We start from the raw sequence: 12596 nt of genomic DNA, 5'->3' as shown, positions 1-12596 counted from the left end.
CTTTTATGGGTTGGTTTGTTTATCGAAAATGCTGAGAGGTCGTGAAGGCCTCCTGGTCTTTTTTTTTCCTCCTTTCTGTGGTTGCTAAACTGTAAGAAGAGAGTAGAGCATGAGCCTTAACACAAAACATTAAAAGAGAATAAATGCAACACCAATGGTGAAAAGCAAGACATGCGTTGGCCGGGAATCGAACCCGGGTCAACTGCTTGGAAGGCAGCTATGCTCACCACTATACCACCAACGCTTTCGGAAGTGTACGTTTTTTTGACATTTTCTGCAATAACACTAAACTTTCTGTTGACAGAAGCATTTGGATGCAATGTAATGATGAAAAGTATAAAACACAACCTTTTAGCAGAGGATGGTTTCGATCCATCGACCTCTGGGTTATGGGCCCAGCACGCTTCCGCTGTGCCACTCTGCTCGTAGTGTTGGATGCTTAGAGTCGAAGTCTAATTACTGTCTGCCTTCTGGTCTGTGTCGTGTAATTTATCAGCCATTTCTTATCTGTTGGCAACTAGATTATTCTTGGTGTTTTGCAATTATTTCTTTGTTTTTTTCTGTTTCCTTTAGTCATATTGTTGAAAATCATTTGAAGAAACGGTGTCTGACCTTGCTTAAGGTGCAGGCAAAAATTGTGGTCCATTGGGTCTCTGTGGCGCAATCGGTTAGCGCGTTCGGCTGTTAACCGAAAGGTTGGTGGTTCGAGTCCACCCAGGGACGTCGCACCCTTTTGCAGTCCACCCAGAGACGTTGCACAGTTGGAGAAGTTTTTGCATTGGTGCTGAGCATCTCTCTCATGTAAAAGCCATTTTGCTGACTATGTTTTGAATTCACGAGGCAAACTGGAGAAAAACTTTCTGTATGAGATAAGATAAACAAAACTTCCTTCGAGCCGGAATTGAACCAGCGACCTAAGGATTGCTAATTTAGAGCTACAGTCCTCCGCTCTACCAGCTGAGCTATCGAAGGATTGTTTTGGCCACTGTCGAAAGCCTCCTAGGTTTGGCCGTGGGTGCCACGGGCAGATGGTAAAAATGATTCATTCAACTCTGCGAAAAAGGAATCCAATGGTAGCATTGGAGAATGCGGGCATCGATCCCGCTACCTCTCGCATGCTAAGCGAGCGCTCTACCACTTGAGCTAATCCCCCAAACCTGTGAAACTTGACGTCAGTTTCACGTCACACCAGGTCACAATTTTCATATACAGTCACAGATGACATTGCTTTTTTTTTTTTTTTTAAGTGTGGACTCCGTTTTCCCATACTTGAAGAACATTTAAGGAGTCCACAACGTGATTGGTGACCTACAAATACAGTCGAGCAACTTTCTAGCAAACCCTTTCTATGCACATGGAGAATCAAACCGGGGACAGTGAAAAAACTTGCATAGTTTGTAGAAAAAAGTTGTGATGTAGCACAATCCCAAGGAGAACCGTTGAACTTTTATGGGTTGGTTTGTTTATCGAAAATGCTGAGAGGTCGTGAAGGCCTCCTGGTCTTTTTTTTTCCTCCTTTCTGTGGTTGCTAAACTGTAAGAAGAGAGTAGAGCATGAGCCTTAACACAAAACATTAAAAGAGAATAAATGCAACACCAATGGTGAAAAGCAAGACATGCGTTGGCCGGGAATCGAACCCGGGTCAACTGCTTGGAAGGCAGCTATGCTCACCACTATACCACCAACGCTTTCGGAAGTGTACGTTTTTTTGACATTTTCTGCAATAACACTAAACTTTCTGTTGACAGAAGCATTTGGATGCAATGTAATGATGAAAAGTATAAAACACAACCTTTTAGCAGAGGATGGTTTCGATCCATCGACCTCTGGGTTATGGGCCCAGCACGCTTCCGCTGCGCCACTCTGCTCGTAGTGTTGGATGCTTAGAGTCGAAGTCTAATTACTGTCTGCCTTCTGGTCTGTGTCGTGTAATTTATCAGCCATTTCTTATCTGTTGGCAACTAGATTATTCTTGGTGTTTTGCAATTATTTCTTTGTTTTTTTCTGTTTCCTTTAGTCATATTGTTGAAAATCATTTGAAGAAACGGTGTCTGACCTTGCTTAAGGTGCAGGCAAAAATTGTGGTCCATTGGGTCTCTGTGGCGCAATCGGTTAGCGCGTTCGGCTGTTAACCGAAAGGTTGGTGGTTCGAGTCCACCCAGGGATGTCGCACCCTTTTGCAGTCCACCCAGAGACGTTGCACAGTTGGAGAAGTTTTTGCATTGGTGCTGAGCATCTCTCTCATGTAAAAGCCATTTTGCTGACTATGTTTTGAATTCACGAGGCAAACTGGAGAAAAACTTTCTGTATGAGATAAGATAAACAAAACTTCCTTCGAGCCGGAATTGAACCAGCGACCTAAGGATTGCTAATTTAGAGCTACAGTCCTCCGCTCTACCAGCTGAGCTATCGAAGGATTGTTTTGGCCACTGTCGAAAGCCTCCTAGGTTTGGCCGTGGGTGCCACGGGCAGATGGTAAAAATGATTCATTCAACTCTGCGAAAAAGGAATCCAATGGTAGCATTGGAGAATGCGGGCATCGATCCCGCTACCTCTCGCATGCTAAGCGAGCGCTCTACCACTTGAGCTAATCCCCCAAACCTGTGAAACTTGACGTCAGTTTCACGTCACACCAGGTCACAATTTTCATATACAGTCACAGATGACATTGCTTTTTTTTTTTTTTTTAAGTGTGGACTCCGTTTTCCCATACTTGAAGAACATTTAAGGAGTCCACAACGTGATTGGTGACCTACAAATACAGTCGAGCAACTTTCTAGCAAACCCTTTCTATGCACATGGAGAATCAAACCGGGGACAGTGAAAAAACTTGCATAGTTTGTAGAAAAAAGTTGTGATGTAGCACAATCCCAAGGAGAACCGTTGAACTTTTATGGGTTGGTTTGTTTATCGAAAATGCTGAGAGGTCGTGAAGGCCTCCTGGTCTTTTTTTTTCCTCCTTTCTGTGGTTGCTAAACTGTAAGAAGAGAGTAGAGCATGAGCCTTAACACAAAACATTAAAAGAGAATAAATGCAACACCAATGGTGAAAAGCAAGACATGCGTTGGCCGGGAATCGAACCCGGGTCAACTGCTTGGAAGGCAGCTATGCTCACCACTATACCACCAACGCTTTCGGAAGTGTACGTTTTTTTGACATTTTCTGCAATAACACTAAACTTTCTGTTGACAGAAGCATTTGGATGCAATGTAATGATGAAAAGTATAAAACACAACCTTTTAGCAGAGGATGGTTTCGATCCATCGACCTCTGGGTTATGGGCCCAGCACGCTTCCGCTGCGCCACTCTGCTCGTAGTGTTGGATGCTTAGAGTCGAAGTCTAATTACTGTCTGCCTTCTGGTCTGTGTCGTGTAATTTATCAGCCATTTCTTATCTGTTGGCAACTAGATTATTCTTGGTGTTTTGCAATTATTTCTTTGTTTTTTTCTGTTTCCTTTAGTCATATTGTTGAAAATCATTTGAAGAAACGGTGTCTGACCTTGCTTAAGGTGCAGGCAAAAATTGTGGTCCATTGGGTCTCTGTGGCGCGTTCGGCTGTTAACCGAAAGGTTGGTGGTTCGAGTCCACCCAGGGACGTCGCACCCTTTTGCAGTCCACCCAGAGACGTTGCACAGTTGGAGAAGTTTTTGCATTGGTGCTGAGCATCTCTCTCATGTAAAAGCCATTTTGCTGACTATGTTTTGAATTCACGAGGCAAACTGGAGAAAAACTTTCTGTATGAGATAAGATAAACAAAACTTCCTTCGAGCCGGAATTGAACCAGCGACCTAAGGATTGCTAATTTAGAGCTACAGTCCTCCGCTCTACCAGCTGAGCTATCGAAGGATTGTTTTGGCCACTGTCGAAAGCCTCCTAGGTTTGGCCGTGGGTGCCACGGGCAGATGGTAAAAATGATTCATTCAACTCTGCGAAAAAGGAATCCAATGGTAGCATTGGAGAATGCAGGCATCGATCCCGCTACCTCTCGCATGCTAAGCGAGCGCTCTACCACTTGAGCTAATCCCCCAAACCTGTGAAACTTGACGTCAGTTTCACGTCACACCAGGTCACAATTTTCATATACAGTCACAGATGACATTGCTTTTTTTTTTTTTTTTTTTTTTTTTAAGTGTGGACTCCGTTTTCCCATACTTGAAGAACATTTAAGGAGTCCACAACGTGATTGGTGACCTACAAATACAGTCGAGCAACTTTCTAGCAAACCCTTTCTATGCACATGGAGAATCAAACCGGGGACAGTGAAAAAACTTGCATAGTTTGTAGAAAAAAGTTGTGATGTAGCACAATCCCAAGGAGAACCGTTGAACTTTTATGGGTTGGTTTGTTTATCGAAAATGCTGAGAGGTCGTGAAGGCCTCCTGGTCTTTTTTTTTCCTCCTTTCTGTGGTTGCTAAACTGTAAGAAGAGAGTAGAGCATGAGCCTTAACACAAAACATTAAAAGAGAATAAATGCAACACCAATGGTGAAAAGCAAGACATGCGTTGGCCGGGAATCGAACCCGGGTCAACTGCTTGGAAGGCAGCTATGCTCACCACTATACCACCAACGCTTTCGGAAGTGTACGTTTTTTTGACATTTTCTGCAATAACACTAAACTTTCTGTTGACAGAAGCATTTGGATGCAATGTAATGATGAAAAGTATAAAACACAACCTTTTAGCAGAGGATGGTTTCGATCCATCGACCTCTGGGTTATGGGCCCAGCACGCTTCCGCTGCGCCACTCTGCTCGTAGTGTTGGATGCTTAGAGTCGAAGTCTAATTACTGTCTGCCTTCTGGTCTGTGTCGTGTAATTTATCAGCCATTTCTTATCTGTTGGCAACTAGATTATTCTTGGTGTTTTGCAATTATTTCTTTGTTTTTTTCTGTTTCCTTTAGTCATATTGTTGAAAATCATTTGAAGAAACGGTGTCTGACCTTGCTTAAGGTGCAGGCAAAAATTGTGGTCCATTGGGTCTCTGTGGCGCAATCGGTTAGCGCGTTCGGCTGTTAACCGAAAGGTTGGTGGTTCGAGTCCACCCAGGGACGTCGCACCCTTTTGCAGTCCACCCAGAGACGTTGCACAGTTGGAGAAGTTTTTGCATTGGTGCTGAGCATCTCTCTCATGTAAAAGCCATTTTGCTGACTATGTTTTGAATTCACGAGGCAAACTGGAGAAAAACTTTCTGTATGAGATAAGATAAACAAAACTTCCTTCGAGCCGGAATTGAACCAGCGACCTAAGGATTGCTAATTTAGAGCTACAGTCCTCCGCTCTACCAGCTGAGCTATCGAAGGATTGTTTTGGCCACTGTCGAAAGCCTCCTAGGTTTGGCCGTGGGTGCCACGGGCAGATGGTAAAAATGATTCATTCAACTCTGCGAAAAAGGAATCCAATGGTAGCATTGGAGAATGCAGGCATCGATCCCGCTACCTCTCGCATGCTAAGCGAGCGCTCTACCACTTGAGCTAATCCCCCAAACCTGTGAAACTTGACGTCAGTTTCACGTCACACCAGGTCACAATTTTCATATACAGTCACAGATGACATTGCTTTTTTTTTTTTTTTTTTTTTTTTTTTCTTTTAAGTGTGGACTCCGTTTTCCCATACTTGAAGAACATTTAAGGAGTCCACAACGTGATTGGTGACCTACAAATACAGTCGAGCAACTTTCTAGCAAACCCTTTCTATGCACATGGAGAATCAAACCGGGGACAGTGAAAAAACTTGCATAGTTTGTAGAAAAAAGTTGTGATGTAGCACAATCCCAAGGAGAACCGTTGAACTTTTATGGGTTGGTTTGTTTATCGAAAATGCTGAGAGGTCGTGAAGGCCTCCTGGTCTTTTTTTTTCCTCCTTTCTGTGGTTGCTAAACTGTAAGAAGAGAGTAGAGCATGAGCCTTAACACAAAACATTAAAAGAGAATAAATGCAACACCAATGGTGAAAAGCAAGACATGCGTTGGCCGGGAATCGAACCCGGGTCAACTGCTTGGAAGGCAGCTATGCTCACCACTATACCACCAACGCTTTCGGAAGTGTACGTTTTTTTGACATTTTCTGCAATAACACTAAACTTTCTGTTGACAGAAGCATTTGGATGCAATGTAATGATGAAAAGTATAAAACACAACCTTTTAGCAGAGGATGGTTTCGATCCATCGACCTCTGGGTTATGGGCCCAGCACGCTTCCGCTGCGCCACTCTGCTCGTAGTGTTGGATGCTTAGAGTCGAAGTCTAATTACTGTCTGCCTTCTGGTCTGTGTCGTGTAATTTATCAGCCATTTCTTATCTGTTGGCAACTAGATTATTCTTGGTGTTTTGCAATTATTTCTTTGTTTTTTTCTGTTTCCTTTAGTCATATTGTTGAAAATCATTTGAAGAAACGGTGTCTGACCTTGCTTAAGGTGCAGGCAAAAATTGTGGTCCATTGGGTCTCTGTGGCGCAATCGGTTAGCGCGTTCGGCTGTTAACCGAAAGGTTGGTGGTTCGAGTCCACCCAGGGACGTCGCACCCTTTTGCAGTCCACCCAGAGACGTTGCACAGTTGGAGAAGTTTTTGCATTGGTGCTGAGCATCTCTCTCATGTAAAAGCCATTTTGCTGACTATGTTTTGAATTCACGAGGCAAACTGGAGAAAAACTTTCTGTATGAGATAAGATAAACAAAACTTCCTTCGAGCCGGAATTGAACCAGCGACCTAAGGATTGCTAATTTAGAGCTACAGTCCTCCGCTCTACCAGCTGAGCTATCGAAGGATTGTTTTGGCCACTGTCGAAAGCCTCCTAGGTTTGGCCGTGGGTGCCACGGGCAGATGGTAAAAATGATTCATTCAACTCTGCGAAAAAGGAATCCAATGGTAGCATTGGAGAATGCGGGCATCGATCCCGCTACCTCTCGCATGCTAAGCGAGCGCTCTACCACTTGAGCTAATCCCCCAAACCTGTGAAACTTGACGTCAGTTTCACGTCACACCAGGTCACAATTTTCATATACAGTCACAGATGACATTGCTTTTTTTTTTTTTTTTTTTTAAGTGTGGACTCCGTTTTCCCATACTTGAAGAACATTTAAGGAGTCCACAACATGATTGGTGACCTACAAATACAGTCGAGCAACTTTCTAGCAAACCCTTTCTATGCACATGGAGAATCAAACCGGGGACAGTGAAAAAACTTGCATAGTTTGTAGAAAAAAGTTGTGATGTAGCACAATCCCAAGGAGAACCGTTGAACTTTTATGGGTTGGTTTGTTTATCGAAAATGCTGAGAGGTCGTGAAGGCCTCCTGGTCTTTTTTTTTCCTCCTTTCTGTGGTTGCTAAACTGTAAGAAGAGAGTAGAGCATGAGCCTTAACACAAAACATTAAAAGAGAATAAATGCAACACCAATGGTGAAAAGCAAGACATGCGTTGGCCGGGAATCGAACCCGGGTCAACTGCTTGGAAGGCAGCTATGCTCACCACTATACCACCAACGCTTTCGGAAGTGTACGTTTTTTTGACATTTTCTGCAATAACACTAAACTTTCTGTTGACAGAAGCATTTGGATGCAATGTAATGATGAAAAGTATAAAACACAACCTTTTAGCAGAGGATGGTTTCGATCCATCGACCTCTGGGTTATGGGCCCAGCACGCTTCCGCTGTGCCACTCTGCTCGTAGTGTTGGATGCTTAGAGTCGAAGTCTAATTACTGTCTGCCTTCTGGTCTGTGTCGTGTAATTTATCAGCCATTTCTTATCTGTTGGCAACTAGATTATTCTTGGTGTTTTGCAATTATTTCTTTGTTTTTTTCTGTTTCCTTTAGTCATATTGTTGAAAATCATTTGAAGAAACGGTGTCTGACCTTGCTTAAGGTGCAGGCAAAAATTGTGGTCCATTGGGTCTCTGTGGCGCAATCGGTTAGCGCGTTCGGCTGTTAACCGAAAGGTTGGTGGTTCGAGTCCACCCAGGGACGTCGCACCCTTTTGCAGTCCACCCAGAGACGTTGCACAGTTGGAGAAGTTTTTGCATTGGTGCTGAGCATCTCTCTCATGTAAAAGCCATTTTGCTGACTATGTTTTGAATTCACGAGGCAAACTGGAGAAAAACTTTCTGTATGAGATAAGATAAACAAAACTTCCTTCGAGCCGGAATTGAACCAGCGACCTAAGGATTGCTAATTTAGAGCTACAGTCCTCCGCTCTACCAGCTGAGCTATCGAAGGATTGTTTTGGCCACTGTCGAAAGCCTCCTAGGTTTGGCCGTGGGTGCCACGGGCAGATGGTAAAAATGATTCATTCAACTCTGCGAAAAAGGAATCCAATGGTAGCATTGGAGAATGCGGGCATCGATCCCGCTACCTCTCGCATGCTAAGCGAGCGCTCTACCACTTGAGCTAATCCCCCAAACCTGTGAAACTTGACGTCAGTTTCACGTCACACCAGGTCACAATTTTCATATACAGTCACAGATGACATTGCTTTTTTTTTTTTTTTTTTTTTTTAAGTGTGGACTCCGTTTTCCCATACTTGAAGAACATTTAAGGAGTCCACAACATGATTGGTGACCTACAAATACAGTCGAGCAACTTTCTAGCAAACCCTTTCTATGCACATGGAGAATCAAACTGGGGACAGTGAAAAAACTTGCATAGTTTGTAGAAAAAAATTGTGATGTAGCACAATCCCAAGGAGAACCGTTGAACTTTTATGGGTTGGTTTGTTTATCGAAAATGCTGAGAGGTCGTGAAGGCCTCCTGGTCTTTTTTTTTCCTCCTTTCTGTGGTTGCTAAACTGTAAGAAGAGAGTAGAGCATGAGCCTTAACACAAAACATTAAAAGAGAATAAATGCAACACCAATGGTGAAAAGCAAGACATGCGTTGGCCGGGAATCGAACCCGGGTCAACTGCTTGGAAGGCAGCTATGCTCACCACTATACCACCAACGCTTTCGGAAGTGTACGTTTTTTTGACATTTTCTGCAATAACACTAAACTTTCTGTTGACAGAAGAATTTGGATGCAATGTAATGATGAAAAGTATAAAACACAACCTTTTAGCAGAGGATGGTTTCGATCCATCGACCTCTGGGTTATGGGCCCAGCACGCTTCCGCTGCGCCACTCTGCTCGTAGTGTTGGATGCTTAGAGTCGAAGTCTAATTACTGTCTGCCTTCTGGTCTGTGTCGTGTAATTTATCAGCCATTTCTTATCTGTTGGCAACTAGATTATTCTTGGTGTTTTGCAATTATTTCTTTGTTTTTTTCTGTTTCCTTTAGTCATATTGTTGAAAATCATTTGAAGAAACGGTGTCTGACCTTGCTTAAGGTGCAGGCAAAAATTGTGGTCCATTGGGTCTCTGTGGCGCAATCGGTTAGCGCGTTCGGCTGTTAACCGAAAGGTTGGTGGTTCGAGTCCACCCAGGGACGTCGCACCCTTTTGCAGTCCACCCAGAGACGTTGCACAGTTGGAGAAGTTTTTGCATTGGTGCTGAGCATCTCTCTCATGTAAAAGCCATTTTGCTGACTATGTTTTGAATTCACGAGGCAAACTGGAGAAAAACTTTCTGTATGAGATAAGATAAAAAAAACTTCCTTCGAGCCGGAATTGAACCAGCGACCTAAGGATTGCTAATTTAGAGCTACAGTCCTCCGCTCTACCAGCTGAGCTATCGAAGGATTGTTTTGGCCACTGTCGAAAGCCTCCTAGGTTTGGCCGTGGGTGCCACGGGCAGATGGTAAAAATGATTCATTCAACTCTGCGAAAAAGGAATCCAATGGTAGCATTGGAGAATGCGGGCATCGATCCCGCTACCTCTCGCATGCTAAGCGAGCGCTCTACCACTTGAGCTAATCCCCCAAACCTGTGAAACTTGACGTCAGTTTCACGTCACACCAGGTCACAATTTTCATATACAGTCACAGATGACATTGCTTTTTTTTTTTTTTTTTTTTTTTAAGTGTGGACTCCGTTTTCCCATACTTGAAGAACATTTAAGGAGTCCACAACATGATTGGTGACCTACAAATACAGTCGAGCAACTTTCTAGCAAACCCTTTCTATGCACATGGAGAATCAAACCGGGGACAGTGAAAAAACTTGCATAGTTTGTAGAAAAAAGTTGTGATGTAGCACAATCCCAAGGAGAACCGTTGAACTTTTATGGGTTGGTTTGTTTATCGAAAATGCTGAGAGGTCGTGAAGGCCTCCTGGTCTTTTTTTTTCCTCCTTTCTGTGGTTGCTAAACTGTAAGAAGAGAGTAGAGCATGAGCCTTAACACAAAACATTAAAAGAGAATAAATGCAACACCAATGGTGAAAAGCAAGACATGCGTTGGCCGGGAATCGAACCCGGGTCAACTGCTTGGAAGGCAGCTATGCTCACCACTATACCACCAACGCTTTCGGAAGTGTACGTTTTTTTGACATTTTCTGCAATAACACTAAACTTTCTGTTGACAGAAGCATTTGGATGCAATGTAATGATGAAAAGTATAAAACACAACCTTTTAGCAGAGGATGGTTTCGATCCATCGACCTCTGGGTTATGGGCCCAGCACGCTTCCGCTGCGCCACTCTGCTCGTAGTGTTGGATGCTTAGAGTCGAAGTCTAATTACTGTCTGCCTTCTGGTCTGTGTCGTGTAATTTATCAGCCATTTCTTATCTGTTGGCAACTAGATTATTCTTGGTGTTTTGCAATTATTTCTTTGTTTTTTTCTGTTTCCTTTAGTCATATTGTTGAAAATCATTTGAAGAAACGGTGTCTGACCTTGCTTAAGGTGCAGGCAAAAATTGTGGTCCATTGGGTCTCTGTGGCGCAATCGGTTAGCGCGTTCGGCTGTTAACCGAAAGGTTGGTGGTTCGAGTCCACCCAGGGACGTCGCACCCTTTTGCAGTCCACCCAGAGACGTTGCACAGTTGGAGAAGTTTTTGCATTGGTGCTGAGCATCTCTCTCATGTAAAAGCCATTTTGCTGACTATGTTTTGAATTCACGAGGCAAACTGGAGAAAAACTTTCTGTATGAGATAAGATAAACAAAACTTCCTTCGAGCCGGAATTGAACCAGCGACCTAAGGATTGCTAATTTAGAGCTACAGTCCTCCGCTCTACCAGCTGAGCTATCGAAGGATTGTTTTGGCCACTGTCGAAAGCCTCCTAGGTTTGGCCGTGGGTGCCACGGGCAGATGGTAAAAATGATTCATTCAACTCTGCGAAAAAGGAATCCAATGGTAGCATTGGAGAATGCGGGCATCGATCCTGCTACCTCTCGCATGCTAAGCGAGCGCTCTACCACTTGAGCTAATCCCCCAAACCTGTGAAACTTGACGTCAGTTTCACGTCACACCAGGTCACAATTTTCATATACAGTCACAGATGACATTGCTTTTTTTTTTTTTTTTTTTTTTTTAAGTGTGGACTCCGTTTTCCCATACTTGAAGAACATTTAAGGAGTCCACAACGTGATTGGTGACCTACAAATACAGTCGAGCAACTTTCTAGCAAACCCTTTCTATGCACATGGAGAATCAAACCGGGGACAGTGAAAAAACTTGCATAGTTTGTAGAAAAAAGTTGTGATGTAGCACAATCCCAAGGAGAACCGTTGAACTTTTATGGGTTGGTTTGTTTATCGAAAATGCTGAGAGGTCGTGAAGGCCTCCTGGTCTTTTTTTTTCCTCCTTTCTGTGGTTGCTAAACTGTAAGAAGAGAGTAGAGCATGAGCCTTAACACAAAACATTAAAAGAGAATAAATGCAACACCAATGGTGAAAAGCAAGACATGCGTTGGCCGGGAATCGAACCCGGGTCAACTGCTTGGAAGGCAGCTATGCTCACCACTATACCACCAACGCTTTCGGAAGTGTACGTTTTTTTGACATTTTCTGCAATAACACTAAACTTTCTGTTGACAGAAGCATTTGGATGCAATGTAATGATGAAAAGTATAAAACACAACCTTTTAGCAGAGGATGGTTTCGATCCATCGACCTCTGGGTTATGGGCCCAGCACGCTTCCGCTGCGCCACTCTGCTCGTAGTGTTGGATGCTTAGAGTCGAAGTCTAATTACTGTCTGCCTTCTGGTCTGTGTCGTGTAATTTATCAGCCATTTCTTATCTGTTGGCAACTAGATTATTCTTGGTGTTTTGCAATTATTTCTTTGTTTTTTTCTGTTTCCTTTAGTCATATTGTTGAAAATCATTTGAAGAAACGGTGTCTGACCTTGCTTAAGGTGCAGGCAAAAATTGTGGTCCATTGGGTCTCTGTGGCGCAATCGGTTAGCGCGTTCGGCTGTTAACCGAAAGGTTGGTGGTTCGAGTCCACCCAGGGACGTCGCACCCTTTTGCAGTCCACCCAGAGACGTTGCACAGTTGGAGAAGTTTTTGCATTGGTGCTGAGCATCTCTCTCATGTAAAAGCCATTTTGCTGACTATGTTTTGAATTCACGAGGCAAACTGGAGAAAAACTTTCTGTATGAGATAAGATAAACAAAACTTCCTTCGAGCCGGAATTGAACCAGCGACCTAAGGATTGCTAATTTAGAGCTACAGTCCTCCGCTCTACCAGCTGAGCTATCGAAGGATTGTTTTGGCCACTGTCGAAAGCCTCCTAGGTT

The 12596-nt window shown here is 43.6% G+C and overlaps 30 non-coding genes across 30 annotated transcripts; 7 read left to right on the top strand and 23 right to left on the bottom strand.

Annotated features, from left to right (window-relative positions):
- Positions 1-172: 172 nt before the first annotated feature.
- TRNAG-UCC (transfer RNA glycine (anticodon UCC)) lies at positions 173-244 on the bottom strand. The gene has a single exon. It is a non-coding gene; the product is annotated as a tRNA-Gly (tRNA).
- A 405-nt stretch (positions 245-649) lies between these two features.
- Positions 650-723, top strand: TRNAN-GUU (transfer RNA asparagine (anticodon GUU)). Its single transcript has one exon. It is a non-coding gene; the product is annotated as a tRNA-Asn (tRNA).
- A 163-nt stretch (positions 724-886) lies between these two features.
- TRNAY-GUA (transfer RNA tyrosine (anticodon GUA)) lies at positions 887-972 on the bottom strand. Its single transcript is given in 2 exon segments — positions 887-922; positions 936-972. It is a non-coding gene; the product is annotated as a tRNA-Tyr (tRNA).
- A 108-nt stretch (positions 973-1080) lies between these two features.
- TRNAA-AGC (transfer RNA alanine (anticodon AGC)) lies at positions 1081-1153 on the bottom strand. Its single transcript has one exon. It is a non-coding gene; the product is annotated as a tRNA-Ala (tRNA).
- A 463-nt stretch (positions 1154-1616) lies between these two features.
- TRNAG-UCC (transfer RNA glycine (anticodon UCC)) lies at positions 1617-1688 on the bottom strand. Its single transcript has one exon. It is a non-coding gene; the product is annotated as a tRNA-Gly (tRNA).
- A 642-nt stretch (positions 1689-2330) lies between these two features.
- Positions 2331-2416, bottom strand: TRNAY-GUA (transfer RNA tyrosine (anticodon GUA)). The gene is given in 2 exon segments: positions 2331-2366; positions 2380-2416. It is a non-coding gene; the product is annotated as a tRNA-Tyr (tRNA).
- A 108-nt stretch (positions 2417-2524) lies between these two features.
- On the bottom strand, positions 2525-2597 carry TRNAA-AGC (transfer RNA alanine (anticodon AGC)). Its single transcript has one exon. It is a non-coding gene; the product is annotated as a tRNA-Ala (tRNA).
- A 463-nt stretch (positions 2598-3060) lies between these two features.
- TRNAG-UCC (transfer RNA glycine (anticodon UCC)) lies at positions 3061-3132 on the bottom strand. Its single transcript has one exon. It is a non-coding gene; the product is annotated as a tRNA-Gly (tRNA).
- A 629-nt stretch (positions 3133-3761) lies between these two features.
- Positions 3762-3847, bottom strand: TRNAY-GUA (transfer RNA tyrosine (anticodon GUA)). The gene is given in 2 exon segments: positions 3762-3797; positions 3811-3847. It is a non-coding gene; the product is annotated as a tRNA-Tyr (tRNA).
- Positions 3848-4500: 653 nt separating this feature from the next.
- On the bottom strand, positions 4501-4572 carry TRNAG-UCC (transfer RNA glycine (anticodon UCC)). Its single transcript has one exon. It is a non-coding gene; the product is annotated as a tRNA-Gly (tRNA).
- A 405-nt stretch (positions 4573-4977) lies between these two features.
- On the top strand, positions 4978-5051 carry TRNAN-GUU (transfer RNA asparagine (anticodon GUU)). The gene has a single exon. It is a non-coding gene; the product is annotated as a tRNA-Asn (tRNA).
- Positions 5052-5214: 163 nt separating this feature from the next.
- TRNAY-GUA (transfer RNA tyrosine (anticodon GUA)) lies at positions 5215-5300 on the bottom strand. The gene is given in 2 exon segments: positions 5215-5250; positions 5264-5300. It is a non-coding gene; the product is annotated as a tRNA-Tyr (tRNA).
- A 660-nt stretch (positions 5301-5960) lies between these two features.
- TRNAG-UCC (transfer RNA glycine (anticodon UCC)) lies at positions 5961-6032 on the bottom strand. The gene has a single exon. It is a non-coding gene; the product is annotated as a tRNA-Gly (tRNA).
- Positions 6033-6437: 405 nt separating this feature from the next.
- Positions 6438-6511, top strand: TRNAN-GUU (transfer RNA asparagine (anticodon GUU)). The gene has a single exon. It is a non-coding gene; the product is annotated as a tRNA-Asn (tRNA).
- A 163-nt stretch (positions 6512-6674) lies between these two features.
- TRNAY-GUA (transfer RNA tyrosine (anticodon GUA)) lies at positions 6675-6760 on the bottom strand. Its single transcript is given in 2 exon segments — positions 6675-6710; positions 6724-6760. It is a non-coding gene; the product is annotated as a tRNA-Tyr (tRNA).
- A 108-nt stretch (positions 6761-6868) lies between these two features.
- TRNAA-AGC (transfer RNA alanine (anticodon AGC)) lies at positions 6869-6941 on the bottom strand. The gene has a single exon. It is a non-coding gene; the product is annotated as a tRNA-Ala (tRNA).
- Positions 6942-7408: 467 nt separating this feature from the next.
- Positions 7409-7480, bottom strand: TRNAG-UCC (transfer RNA glycine (anticodon UCC)). Its single transcript has one exon. It is a non-coding gene; the product is annotated as a tRNA-Gly (tRNA).
- A 405-nt stretch (positions 7481-7885) lies between these two features.
- TRNAN-GUU (transfer RNA asparagine (anticodon GUU)) lies at positions 7886-7959 on the top strand. Its single transcript has one exon. It is a non-coding gene; the product is annotated as a tRNA-Asn (tRNA).
- Positions 7960-8122: 163 nt separating this feature from the next.
- Positions 8123-8208, bottom strand: TRNAY-GUA (transfer RNA tyrosine (anticodon GUA)). Its single transcript is given in 2 exon segments — positions 8123-8158; positions 8172-8208. It is a non-coding gene; the product is annotated as a tRNA-Tyr (tRNA).
- A 108-nt stretch (positions 8209-8316) lies between these two features.
- On the bottom strand, positions 8317-8389 carry TRNAA-AGC (transfer RNA alanine (anticodon AGC)). Its single transcript has one exon. It is a non-coding gene; the product is annotated as a tRNA-Ala (tRNA).
- A 470-nt stretch (positions 8390-8859) lies between these two features.
- TRNAG-UCC (transfer RNA glycine (anticodon UCC)) lies at positions 8860-8931 on the bottom strand. The gene has a single exon. It is a non-coding gene; the product is annotated as a tRNA-Gly (tRNA).
- Positions 8932-9336: 405 nt separating this feature from the next.
- TRNAN-GUU (transfer RNA asparagine (anticodon GUU)) lies at positions 9337-9410 on the top strand. Its single transcript has one exon. It is a non-coding gene; the product is annotated as a tRNA-Asn (tRNA).
- Positions 9411-9573: 163 nt separating this feature from the next.
- On the bottom strand, positions 9574-9659 carry TRNAY-GUA (transfer RNA tyrosine (anticodon GUA)). Its single transcript is given in 2 exon segments — positions 9574-9609; positions 9623-9659. It is a non-coding gene; the product is annotated as a tRNA-Tyr (tRNA).
- Positions 9660-9767: 108 nt separating this feature from the next.
- TRNAA-AGC (transfer RNA alanine (anticodon AGC)) lies at positions 9768-9840 on the bottom strand. Its single transcript has one exon. It is a non-coding gene; the product is annotated as a tRNA-Ala (tRNA).
- A 470-nt stretch (positions 9841-10310) lies between these two features.
- Positions 10311-10382, bottom strand: TRNAG-UCC (transfer RNA glycine (anticodon UCC)). Its single transcript has one exon. It is a non-coding gene; the product is annotated as a tRNA-Gly (tRNA).
- Positions 10383-10787: 405 nt separating this feature from the next.
- Positions 10788-10861, top strand: TRNAN-GUU (transfer RNA asparagine (anticodon GUU)). Its single transcript has one exon. It is a non-coding gene; the product is annotated as a tRNA-Asn (tRNA).
- A 163-nt stretch (positions 10862-11024) lies between these two features.
- TRNAY-GUA (transfer RNA tyrosine (anticodon GUA)) lies at positions 11025-11110 on the bottom strand. The gene is given in 2 exon segments: positions 11025-11060; positions 11074-11110. It is a non-coding gene; the product is annotated as a tRNA-Tyr (tRNA).
- Positions 11111-11762: 652 nt separating this feature from the next.
- On the bottom strand, positions 11763-11834 carry TRNAG-UCC (transfer RNA glycine (anticodon UCC)). The gene has a single exon. It is a non-coding gene; the product is annotated as a tRNA-Gly (tRNA).
- A 405-nt stretch (positions 11835-12239) lies between these two features.
- Positions 12240-12313, top strand: TRNAN-GUU (transfer RNA asparagine (anticodon GUU)). The gene has a single exon. It is a non-coding gene; the product is annotated as a tRNA-Asn (tRNA).
- Positions 12314-12476: 163 nt separating this feature from the next.
- TRNAY-GUA (transfer RNA tyrosine (anticodon GUA)) lies at positions 12477-12562 on the bottom strand. Its single transcript is given in 2 exon segments — positions 12477-12512; positions 12526-12562. It is a non-coding gene; the product is annotated as a tRNA-Tyr (tRNA).
- Between the last annotated feature and the right edge of the window lie 34 nt (positions 12563-12596).

This window comes from Ranitomeya variabilis, chromosome 2 (assembly GCF_051348905.1).
Source record: "Ranitomeya variabilis isolate aRanVar5 chromosome 2, aRanVar5.hap1, whole genome shotgun sequence".
In the NCBI taxonomy this organism is placed as follows: domain Eukaryota; kingdom Metazoa; phylum Chordata; class Amphibia; order Anura; family Dendrobatidae; genus Ranitomeya; species Ranitomeya variabilis.
This window is presented reverse-complemented; position numbering and strand designations above follow the sequence as displayed.